Consider the following 12076-nt stretch of genomic DNA (forward strand, 5'->3'; position numbering starts at 1 on the left):
GGTCTTAGTTCGCGGGAAAAGCTCCACGGCTTCCCGCACATGCGCAGAACGTGTTTCTGGTACTAGGCGGTGACGTCATCACAATGCTTCCGTGTGCAAAGCATCATGGGAAATGAAGTTTCTTGGCGCTGATGTGATTATTTGCTTTTCAGAGCAATTTAAGCACAGTCATTTTGGAGAAAATCACTGCATAGTAATTTCCTCATGAGGTCAGACCCTCAACAACATCATTTCCCGCAAACTCACAATGATTCTATAAAGGAGCTCAAGCAAATTAAATGTATTTCTTTGAATTGATTTTATGCTTGAGCTCAGACTAAGTAGAATGAACACAAGTTCTAATAGTGATTTCAAAGAAAATGAAAACAATACAGATACAACATTTGTTTCCAAATACAATGACTGATACAAGCATTTAGACTTTCATTATATGTTTCGTCATTTGACTAATGCTTTATTATGCTAATTTAACACCACGAATGCTGACTTTGTGCAAAATATTTGTCAAAGTTGCAACAAAGAAGCTTAGTTGCTTCAGTCAGATTGTGGAAATAATCATAGAATTGTAAATGTTAAGCTTCGGTGTAACAATCCTTTTACAGAAGACTCAGTGTGACATTTGTCTAAATTATTGGTTAGAGGGTTTGTTCACTCATTGACTTTGTCAAACTGCATTCAGACTGAAAAACCATAAACTAAACTTCTGGGATCGCAACTGTGAAAACAAAACTGTTTATGGAATTTGGTTTAAGCCACTTGATGGTATGAGAGGAAAAACAAAGAGGTGATATGAGGAAAAGACGTAAGCAGACATTGACTGGATGAAGGTGAGTATTACATAGAAAATGGGAGCAAAAGTGGGCTGGGACAGAAGGAGGGGTTGTGTTGATAGGAAGGAGAGGAAGGCAGGCTAAATCCTCATACCATTATTACCCGAGCGCACTTGCAGCCCCTCCTGTGATGGAGTGAGAGGGGGGAGAGAGAGGGAGAGAGATGGAGTTACAGAGCGAATGGAAAGCAGGATTACTGGTGTGACAGCACAGGCAGATGAGTGGCAGTGCAGCAGTGAGGGAAAAACTCTGGAGGAAAAAAACCAAAAAAAAAAAACCAAACAAATCAGTGCAACAGGATGAGGACCTGCTAGTGCACAGCCGCCCGACCTCACAGAGCTGCCATCTGTCCCGTTATTTTCTCTGTGGTCCTGACGCTTCCAGCATCCAACAACATCTGGATCACCTCACATCCATATGGAAAGGAGGACAAGACAGGGGACAACCAACCCAAATCTTCTCTCCCTCCCTCATTTGTTTGGGTAACTGAGGACCTGAGTAGCATTGTCACAAAGGAGGACCCTCACAGAGGACTCTTATCTGGACCAAAGGAGGGAAACTTTTGGCAAACATGATTTGGACCTTTTTGGGTCTATATGGAAGGTTTTATAAGTTTCCATAGATCTATGAGTAAAGAAAAACAGGTAGGAGGTGGATTGGGAGAATGGAGAAGAGGGGAGCATCACTGTCACCACTGATGAAATGTTCCTGATGTTTCTTCCTGTTTCACTGAGGAAACATTTTATCACTCTCCCTCCCTCTTCAATTTCCCTTCTCTCTTCCGAGCAGCAGGGAGCCTGAAGGATACAGACGGAGGACCAAAAACAGCTGGCTGCCACACACAGACCGCCTGCTGACCAGGACTCCCACACCTCTTGTCTTCTCTCAACCCCCCATCACTTCCCCTTCCTGTCCCATTTTGATGCCCCGTGCTCACCTCCGCGACCACTTGTGAATGTGATGCATGCAGAAAAAGAGACAGGGAGCGGAGCAGCCAGACAGAGAGGTCTTTGGAAAAAGAGGGAGCTAACATACATTTGCTGTCACTCTGAGAAGTCCTCCAGGGGAGTGAGCCGATATCAAAAGCTTCCACACATACACAGAGACACTGATAAACACTCTCGCACGGAGAATCTGTGTAAATGTGGACTCCTACAGGTGCTGGGAGGGGAGAGAGGCAGGTGAAAACCGGGTAAAATCAAAAAGATATTCGAGGATCACGATGGAGCAGCAGGAGTTTGAGCTGGATGACAGCAGAAAGCTCAGGTAAGTCTGTCTTACATCACGCCTCAGACACATATCTACACCATAATCCATCACTTAATCTGATCTATTTCCAGAAACCCAAATAGCAGATAAGTGGCAGTAGGGATAGATGAGAGGATAAAGATGGAAGCAGAACGAGTAGTCACACTTTCAGGTTCCATAAGTGACGAGTTTCCTCGAGAGAAAGCTTGCATCTGTTGCTGACAGAGAGAGAGAGAGCAGCGAGAGAAACCATAAGAAACAATATTAGTACTGTCTACACACAGGTTTACTTCTTATTTTTAGTCCAGATGTGTGTGTGTGTGTGTGTGTGTGTGTGTTTGTGTGTGCATGTTTCACCTGTATGATTGTTTGTCTATCTCAGCTGTGTTGTACTCTTGAATCATAATCTGAAGATTATAATATGTATTTGTTGCCCAGCTCTCTGCTCCAATATCAATATATGATGCTCAGTCAGCCGTTTGTCCATGAACCATTGGATCCCAATGAGAGGTCCCGCCCCCTTCGACAAATGGTTAAAGATGATTTAGTAGTGCCTTTTGCTGCAAAAACATAGAATAAAAAAATGGTTTTGACCATCAGGAGGCTGACTAATTTTTTTAACTGCTGCAGTTTGTGTCATGATCACACACTGGTGAAATCATATCTCTGCATCTGACCCGTGGGGAGCAGTGCGCTGCAGCAGTGGCTGCACTCAGGAAGTATTTGGTGGTTTATCCCCCCAATCGAACCCCTTAAAGCTGAGTGTCAAGCAAGAAGGCATTGGGTCCCATTTCTTTTAAAGTCTTTGGTATGACCCAACCAGGATTTGAACCTCGATCTCCCAGTTGCAGGACAGTCACTGTACCACTAGGCCACTGAGACGGCTTTTAACTAAAGACTAACAGCAACTTCAGAAATTTTATCCAAAGTTAATAAAAAATGTGAAAAATGAATAATTTTGTAACATGTATCCTAAGTGAGATGCAACTGCTCTTGTCCTTTAGAGTTTATGTAAAGTGTGAAATATACGTAACAGCCTGCAGATTTGCTTCCTCGTAATAACAGATGTGTATTGGTGTCAAATTGTTCACTAACCAGAAAAAGAGTATGTGACATTGTGTATTGTTTACTTTATACTTCAAAATGTAGAAATTTAGTAAATCTTGGGATGAAAAATTATTACTGAAACAACAGAATATCACAACACAGATAGGAGACAGGAAGTGCAGCTTGTTTACATAAGCTTATAGAAAGTTGTAGAGCTAATGAGTTTTCCCCAGGAAATGATGCATTACAAAAGTCTGGTTTCAGACAGAAGAGAGAACATACTTATACAAGCTCAGAGTTTATCAGCACACAGAATGATGATGCCAGTCTTGTCAGGAACACTGGAATTCTGTATCATTGGAAAGTGCAGCTTGTCAGAAATGGTACATTTTATCCAAGGAAACTGTTGCTGCTGTTTGTCCCGAGATAAAAGATGATCATATGTGGTTTATATATTACTGTTTACTATAATTAGTTTTACCAGCTACAGTGACACTGAAGCTCCTTTTCCCACCACACAGGACATAAATTAAGAATGGTAACATAAATTATTATGTTGTTGCTCGATTTTACTCCTTTGTAAACGACTTACTCCCTTGTGACAGAGTTTTGATAACATTCAGAAAACATTTTTATTGAACAGAATAGATGATGCACAGATTATAGGAGCAGGCTCATTTTGAGCAGGTATACATTTCAGGAAACCTTGTGGCGAATTTAAGAGAGAAACAGATTTAAAAACTACTGATTTAAAAACTACAGATTTAAAAACTACAGATTTAACGCAGAATAACGAGATCTTGAGTACCGAACTTAAGATGGCGTTGGAACTGTTTTATTAATCTGGATGTTTTTGATTCTGGACGAATCAAAGCTGACAGATTTATAAACACCACAGAGACTCTGCCACGCTTCAGACTAGGAAGGTTCTGATTGGATCAGTATAGCAATGTGTCATGTGATTGTTTTCCTTACGTGTGTCAGTGTGTCTAGTGACTAGATTAAGTCATATTACTTATTAAAACATTCATCATAATATTGTGATTTCACAGGTCAGTCATATTGTATTATTGACTAACAGTTGTTTTGATTAGCTTTATTGAAAATAGAGTTCTTTGATTTAATAAAAGAAAAGAGTCTTCATCTTCTGTCTTCATTGCTGGAAAGTAAACAGTTTAGAAGCGAATGCATGACCTTGAGGCTGTTTCATGCACTCTGGCGCTGTGTCAAAGGGAACTGTGGAAAAGGTTAAATAACCTTGAAGGAATAGCTCCTTCAACACGTTACATTAGTAATTTTTGTTAACGAGCAGTTGGACAGGTGTACCCAATAAAGTGGCCAGTGAGTGTGAAAAAATCCCATCTCGCCCTCCACGGGTGGTCTCATCCTTTTCTGTCTGTCTGTCCATCCGTCCGTCCGTCCCTCTATCTATCTGTCTGTCTGTCTGTCTGTCCGTCCGTCCCTCTATCTATCTATCTATCTATCTATCTATCTATCTATCTATCTATCTATCTATCTATCTATCTATCTATCTATCTATCTATCTATCTATCTATCTATCTATCTATCTATCTATCTATCATCTATCTATCTATCTATCTATCTATCTATCATCTTATCTATCTATCATCTTATCTATCTATCTATCTATCTATCTATCTATCTATCTATCTATCTATCTATCTATCTATCTATCATCTATCATCTATCTATCTATCTATCTATCTATCTATCTATCTATCTATCTATCTATCTATCTATCTATCTATCATCTTATCTATTTTATCTATTTATCTATCTATCTATCTATCTATCTATCTATCTATCTATCTATCTATCTATCTATCTATCTATCTATCTATCTATCTATCTATCTATCTATCTATCATCTATCTATCTATCTATCTATCTATCTATCTATCTATCATCTTATCTATCTATCTATCTATCTATCTATCTATCTATCTATCTATCTATCTATCTATCTATCTATCTATCTATCTATCTATCTATCTATCTATCTATCCATCCATCCATCCATCCATCCATCCATCCATCCATCCATCCATCCATCCATCCATCCATCCATCCATCCATCCATCGACATTGTTTAAACTTGTCCCCACCGCTTGCAGTCATTCGGGATGAGTTTCACTGTTGTTACATCAGATGATAAAATATAATTAATAATGGATGAAGTTAAGTTGCTTAAGAAATGGAACCCCCCCCCCCCCCCCCGCTACATCTGAATAACACTTACAAATATTATTTCATCTACCTGCCCAGAACCAAACAGAAATTAAACAAAACTAATAAGTTACCATCCACTGGGAATATTGGGACAAATCATGACCAGTGAACTGTAAAAAAAAGTGAAATTCATCACAGTGTAAATATGTAATTAAACCTAAAAAAGAGACATTTTAGACTCTAGTGATCAGAGTTACACCCCACTGAATAGATCAGTCAGTGAACTATTATTCAGCTCATTTCTTTTTTAAATGTCAGTTGCTAACATTTGAAATAGTTTCATTAACACCCTGCGATTTTTTACTTGATAGGCGCTATATAAAAGATAGTTGTGTTTGTTTGTTTGTTTGTTTCTTTGCTTGTTTCTTTCTTTCGTCTGTCTGTCTGTCTGTCTGTCTTTCTTTCACTTCAAACATCTGGATAATAGGGCTAATCAAGAACTCCATTGGTAAATGTAATATGTGTTGTTTTGCTTGGTACAGGTGTTGTAGCATGTTCATTTGAGATGCAAATATAATCCTTCAGCTTTTTAAAAAGGCTGCCAGTAAACTGACACCTGTGACAGGTATAATTCAGGCATAAACACATTTAATCATATTTTGCTGTTTTTGTAAAAAATCCATTTAAGACTGTAAGAACAACCTTTGACTCTACAAATGTGACAATGTGAAGTTTAGGCCTCTTTTAGCTGACTACTGTAGCACCTCTGCTGCAAAATGGTAAAAGTGGATTATAGATCTTCAGTAATTTTCTTTAAAGGACTTTAAATAAAAGTCTGTTTTTTATTCTATTTAAAGTTGTTTGAAGATATTACGGATCTGGACTGATGTAGTCTAATCGTACCTCTGACCAGAAATTGCCCATGTGTGCTTTTTAATTCACCCACTCACCTAACTGACCTCCAAAGTCAAGCTGACGTTCATTACTAATTCATTCAGGCCCTGCATTTTAATGTGGATGATACATTTAACAAATAATTTTAATTAATCACAAGAAATCCACAAACAGGCAGTGAAAGTGACATTAAATGACAAAAATGCAAACTCTTGTTCTTTTTTACGCAATTTAACAAACACGTCTTTATGTTTTAAAACATCTAATCATGTCAAAATAAAAGTCATGATTTCAATTACATTTGATTTAATGGAATTTTGTTGATGAAGTGTTTCCATCATCCTATTTCTTATTTCTGCAGTCATCAAAAAGTCCTTTAAATTAGGCCCTGTCCACACGTAGCCGGGGATCTGCCAAAACTTAGATATTTTTCTACGTTTTGGCCTGTCATCCACACGAAAACTGAGTTTTTTCACACGAAAACGGATCTGCGTTTTCTCCGTTTTGGGTGTCTGCGTGTGGACGGACTAAACCGGAGTTTTAAGGTCTGCAACGTCACTTTCCGCGACAAACAAAATGCTGACATCACGTGTGCGACCTGTGTTTACACTAGCCGGCATCATGGAAGCCCTCAGAGCTGCGCTTTGTCACTACCCGATCCATCAATCGTCCAAGCGCTTTTTGCTTGTTTGTGTTTGCAAGCGGAATTACTGCTCCTTTCAGAAGACCACAGACGAAGGACGAGGTTAAGAGCGAGGGAAGTACTGCCGCCTACAGGTCTGGCATGTCCTTAACAACGTATTTATCCGGGTATGTGTGGACAGAGTTATTTTTTAAAACGCGGTGGAGAAGATGCAAGTTTTTGGAGGGGCGGATATTCGTTTTTAAAGAACCCCGGCTACGTGTGGACTAGGCCTTAATCTTTTACTTGACAGTTAACAAACCAATCATCCTGAACCAGAATCAGCAGCTCAGTCAACATCAATCTGCTCAACTGCTACACTAGTTTTTTTCCTCTGCTTTGTGGATGACTTGATTGAGACAAGCTGACGTGCAGCTCTCACAACCTCATGCTCACACACAGTTAACATCGTCACTCAACCTTCCAAATATAAATTAAACCCACAATATGGATAAATACGTGTGTCATGCTCAACCCCGCGAGCTTATTATAAACCGTATCACATAATGTCTGCCAGAAGAATTCATCATAATTAGGATTTTAACTGCTAACACTGTAACCCCGTCTCCCCAGGGGTTTACTCCTCTCGCACAGAAAGATTTGACAGCTTTACAGGAAATCGTTGCAGGCCAGACCTTATCGTCTGAGATGACTGACGCTGACAAGGTGAGAGGATTTCTAAATCGGCTTGTGCGTCCGCCACTCAGATGTGCACCGAAAAAATAAATAAATACATAAAATAAAATACCATAAATCTGTGTCCACGTATGTTCAAAACAGATACAAATATTTTCTAATAAAGTTATCCACACCTATTTTACACTATGATTTTCCACAAATCGTATCTTACTGTGGGATGCTAAAGTTTGGGCAGCGTTGTTATTCAGGATATTAATGTATAATATGTTTTACAATCAGTGAAATATATCATATAAAAGACACACACAGTGATATTTGAGAAGTGAAGTGAAATTCATAGGATTTACAGAAAGGGCAATGATTGTTTAATTAAAATGAAGCAGGTGCATACATTTGGGCACTGTTGTCCTTTCATTGATTCCAAAACCTTTAGGACTAATTATTGTTACTCAAAATTGGTTTGGTAAGCTCAGTGTCCTTTGACCTCCATACACAGGTGAATCCAATTAAGAGAAATTGTATTTAAGGAGTCCAATTAAAAGTTTCCCTCCTCTTTGAATATTATCTGAACAGCAGCAACATGGGGGTCTCCAAACAACTCTCACATGAGCTGAAAACAAAGATTGTTCACCATCATGGTTGAGGGGAAGGATGTAGAAAGCTGTCTCAGAGATTTCAGCTGTCTGTTTCCACAGTTAGGAACATATTGAGGAAATGGAAGAACACAGACACAGTTCAATTTAGGGCTCGGAGCAGGGGTGGACTGAGATGAAAATTTGGCCCTGGCATTTTTATGAACCGTTGGCCCTCACCCCTTCTTTCCACCGGAGCCGTCAGCAGCATGTTACTGCAGCAGCACGTCTTGCTCGCGTAAGCTGCTGCTTGGCCCTTCCCACGAGACGCGAAGCAGCAGGGGAGCAGCTGTCACCGACAGAGCACGAAGTCACACGAGTGACTTCGTCAGTAAACACAACAACAAGCAGGAGAAAATTACAACATGGCTCCAAAAGGTTTGTGCTTTATGTTCTGTCCATTTTATAATCGCCAATACGGACCTGAAAAACAAAGGAGACTGCTAGCTAGGTGATAACTTCTCACGGGGCCGCACAGTTAGTAACTTTTTTTTAAAGTAAAGCAACCGGAAGGCAGTACGTTTCTTTATTCTGAAAATCTCGGGAGCTTCGCTCCGTTTACGCGTCCGATTTCCTGTCTTTCCTTCCCCAAAAATGTCGAACTTGACCCGTTTCAGAGGCGTCGCATGTAGAAAATAGAACTGGCGCGTAAAGGCCGCTACATGCTGCTCCTGAGACGCGGCCGACTCGCGCTGCTCACGGCTCCAGTGGAAAAGGTTCTGTAGACCACAGCGGTTCCTATCAGCAGCTATGACGTGCTGCTGCAGTAATGTGCTGCTGACGGCTCTGGTGGAAAGAAGGGGTCAGGTCGGGGTGGATGCGTGTCCACCCCTGGCTCGAAGTACCGTAGACCAAGAAAAATCTCAGATAAACAGAAGCAACAAATGGTGAGAACAGTCAGTCAACCCACAGACCAGCACCAAAGACCTACAACATCATCTTGCTGCACATGGAGTCACTTCATTATTCAACTAGTTGGTGCACTTTACACAAGGAGATGCTGTATGTGAAGGTGCGTACCCAGGTGCTTGTGTCTGTTCTCAGTCATTTACATACAGAAATGCCCTAATTAACCCTCAGCACATGAGGGGAATTCCTGTGTTCTAACAGGGGGGAAAAAAATAAAACTTTGTTATGAGATCGAGGCAATGGCTGCTGAAGTGCAAAAGAATCAAACTAGTTGCAGAGATTATAAACGCAATTGGGAAAGAGGAGAGATTGCCTTCAGGAATGAATAAAAACGTTAATCTAATAAGTCATGGAGTAATGGGTTGTCATTTACATTTTACATTTAATGAGTTGTACTGGTAGGAGTTAGTTTAATTTGGAAATGTCTGAGAGTGCTGCTTCTTCTGAGCTGTCATTCAGTTTGGTTACCTTCACAACGCATGTATGATCGGGGAGCAGAGGAGGTTCTGGGGGGTTCTTGTAGTTGTAATTTAAAATAGAATATGGACTGGGATCCCAAATCACAGCATAGCTATAGAAGGATCTCCTATCAGTGCGCTTACAGGAACGTGTTTACTCCAGAGAGCACGCTTTGACAAATCCTTAATAATAACATAGAAACATTCTTTTATCTAGTGCATCTCAAGCAAAATCATGAGGCGCTTCACAAGGACAACAATATAATATAATAAAATTCTAAATCAAAATTATACTAATTCATTTAAAGCAATTAAGAACATTATAAAAGTAATAATTGTCATTATAAAAAACGCTAAATTCATTCAATGTCGGATACCCGTTGGGTGTTTTAGCACCACTTATAGAACACAGCTGTTTTTCCACCAAAATAATTATTTAATGGGTAAAATAATTTATGGATGAGGAACATGTGTGGATGACTGAGACCTTTGGTGTAGCAGTTACCCCATTCTACTTCTGCTGTTCCTACGCATGGTCCAAAGTATTCTTATATTTAGGAACATTTCCACGCACAGGTACAAAAGGATGAATACCACACAATGCGTAAATGAGTTCCTACGCACAATAAGTATGGTTGATAAATGAGGCCCCAGGAATCATTGACAAAGCTGAAGCTTTGTAGTAGATTGGTAAAAAGAGCTGTCCATTCTCTGAAGCCATCAAATCTGAATGAACTTGAGATGTTGTATAAAGAAGAATGGTCCAAAATACCTTCAGCCAGAATCCAGACTCACTGGATGCTATACACACAATGAAATTAAAGGAGAGGATTGTACCTTTAGGAAGCATTAGAGGGTGTTATTTCTGCAAAAGGAGGATCTATTAAATATTGAGTTAATTTACTTTTTATGTATGCACCTGCCTAATTTTGTTATTGCACACTTTCTGTAAATCCTGCAAACTTAGTTTCACTTCTCAAATATCACTGTATGATTTGTTTTTCCTAACAACCAACAATTAATATAGGAAAATCATAAAGATTAATAACACTGCCCAAACTTTCAACACTCCACTGTATATTGAGAGAAACTGAATGAAATGTAATTAATACCTGTAAAAATTTCAATCCCACAAACCTGAACCTAGAAGGTTTCCTTTTTTTGACTTTGTTAATATGAGTTAAATTCGTTTGTTAAAATGTTCGCAACACCATTCCAAAAGCAGACTTCAGCTCCAAGAAAGTAACACAGCTGCACCTGAAAACCAGATATTATGCTAAATCAAAATAATGTTGGGTCGCATGGTTTTCATATGTGTGAAAGACCACATTGTATTCATGTGTACTTCTGCAAACATTTCATTTATTTTTTACTCATGAATAACTGAGGGTCATGTTTTCAGATCAGATATTGCCCTCAAAGCTTGAAATGTAGAGCTTCAATCCTCATGAATCGCCTTGTTTTCAGTCAACATACAACTGAAATAAATTTAACATACAAATAAATTGATTATAGCTGCTTAATCTGCACAGAAAATTGTTATCAGTATAGTAGGATGTTACTTCTGCCTGCAGCAACACACAAGAATTTCTACTCCTCAACTCGACATTTAACATAAATACATTTCAACCAGTAAATAACAGAATCAAAGAAACAGTAAAAAGCAGTGTGCAATACAAATTATACATGTATGTAAAAAGATGAAAAATGAACTCCATGAAATGCATACAATAGTGCACATATATCTATTGCTACTATGCTGCACACAGATGGAATCAGCCTCCTCATGACCTCAAATCTGCCTCAACTCTAACTTTTAAATCAGAATTCAAAACGGTCATGCATTCACCAGCATATGATTGAAAGTTTCTTATGCTACACCTTCTGCACTGTAACTGCTGACACTTAAATTTTTATCTGATACCTAAATCTGAAACTAATTTGTGTATTTAATTCAATCTAAATATATCTGTGTATTTTATTTATGCTGCCATGTTGATTTTGCTGTTCTTGCTCCTGAAAAGCATGCTGAATCGTCTCTGTGCATGAAATGTGATATACAAATAAAGCTGCCTTGCCTACTGTGGATGGACAACTTTTTTTAAATGGTTCATAAACAGTAATTTTGCACTCTGTTGTTTTATTTGGAACCCTGCTTCTACTTCTACTTGTCTGTCTCATTACAGAGAAAGAATGTGGCTAAGCTTGACTGAAGTAATACAAATAAATAAATAAATGAATGAATACCCAGTATAAATGCAACATCATTTTGAACACATGCAAATCAGTTTTACAATAATCATCTAGTTAAAGTGTCAGGCATGATGATTCACGTTGAAAAACCTTATTTATAAGCGTTCACCATCTGACTCCACAACCTCAGGTTTGAAGACGGACTTCCCCTTTTAAGTAACAACAGCTCACCAAATCAAAGTATTTGTGAGCCGATTTTAAACATGACAAATGCCTCAAATCTGAGGCGTGACTACAACTAAACGAGTCTAAAACTTTATTTGTTCTAAGTGAAATGACAGAGGCAAATTCCAG

At 38.9% G+C, this 12076-nt stretch overlaps 1 protein-coding gene across 1 annotated transcript in view; it reads left to right on the forward strand.

The window, feature by feature from the left end:
- Nucleotides 1–681: 681 nt before the first annotated feature.
- LOC107387701 (glutamate receptor ionotropic, NMDA 2C) overlaps nucleotides 682–12076 on the forward strand; it is a 106629-nt gene continuing 95234 nt past the window's right edge. The window contains exon 1 of the mRNA XM_015962816.3: nucleotides 682–2096. The gene's annotated coding sequence lies outside the window, so the exon portion shown is untranslated. The remainder of the gene's footprint in view (nucleotides 2097–12076) is intronic.

This window comes from Nothobranchius furzeri, chromosome 16 (assembly GCF_043380555.1).
Source record: "Nothobranchius furzeri strain GRZ-AD chromosome 16, NfurGRZ-RIMD1, whole genome shotgun sequence".
Classification (NCBI taxonomy): domain Eukaryota; kingdom Metazoa; phylum Chordata; class Actinopteri; order Cyprinodontiformes; family Nothobranchiidae; genus Nothobranchius; species Nothobranchius furzeri.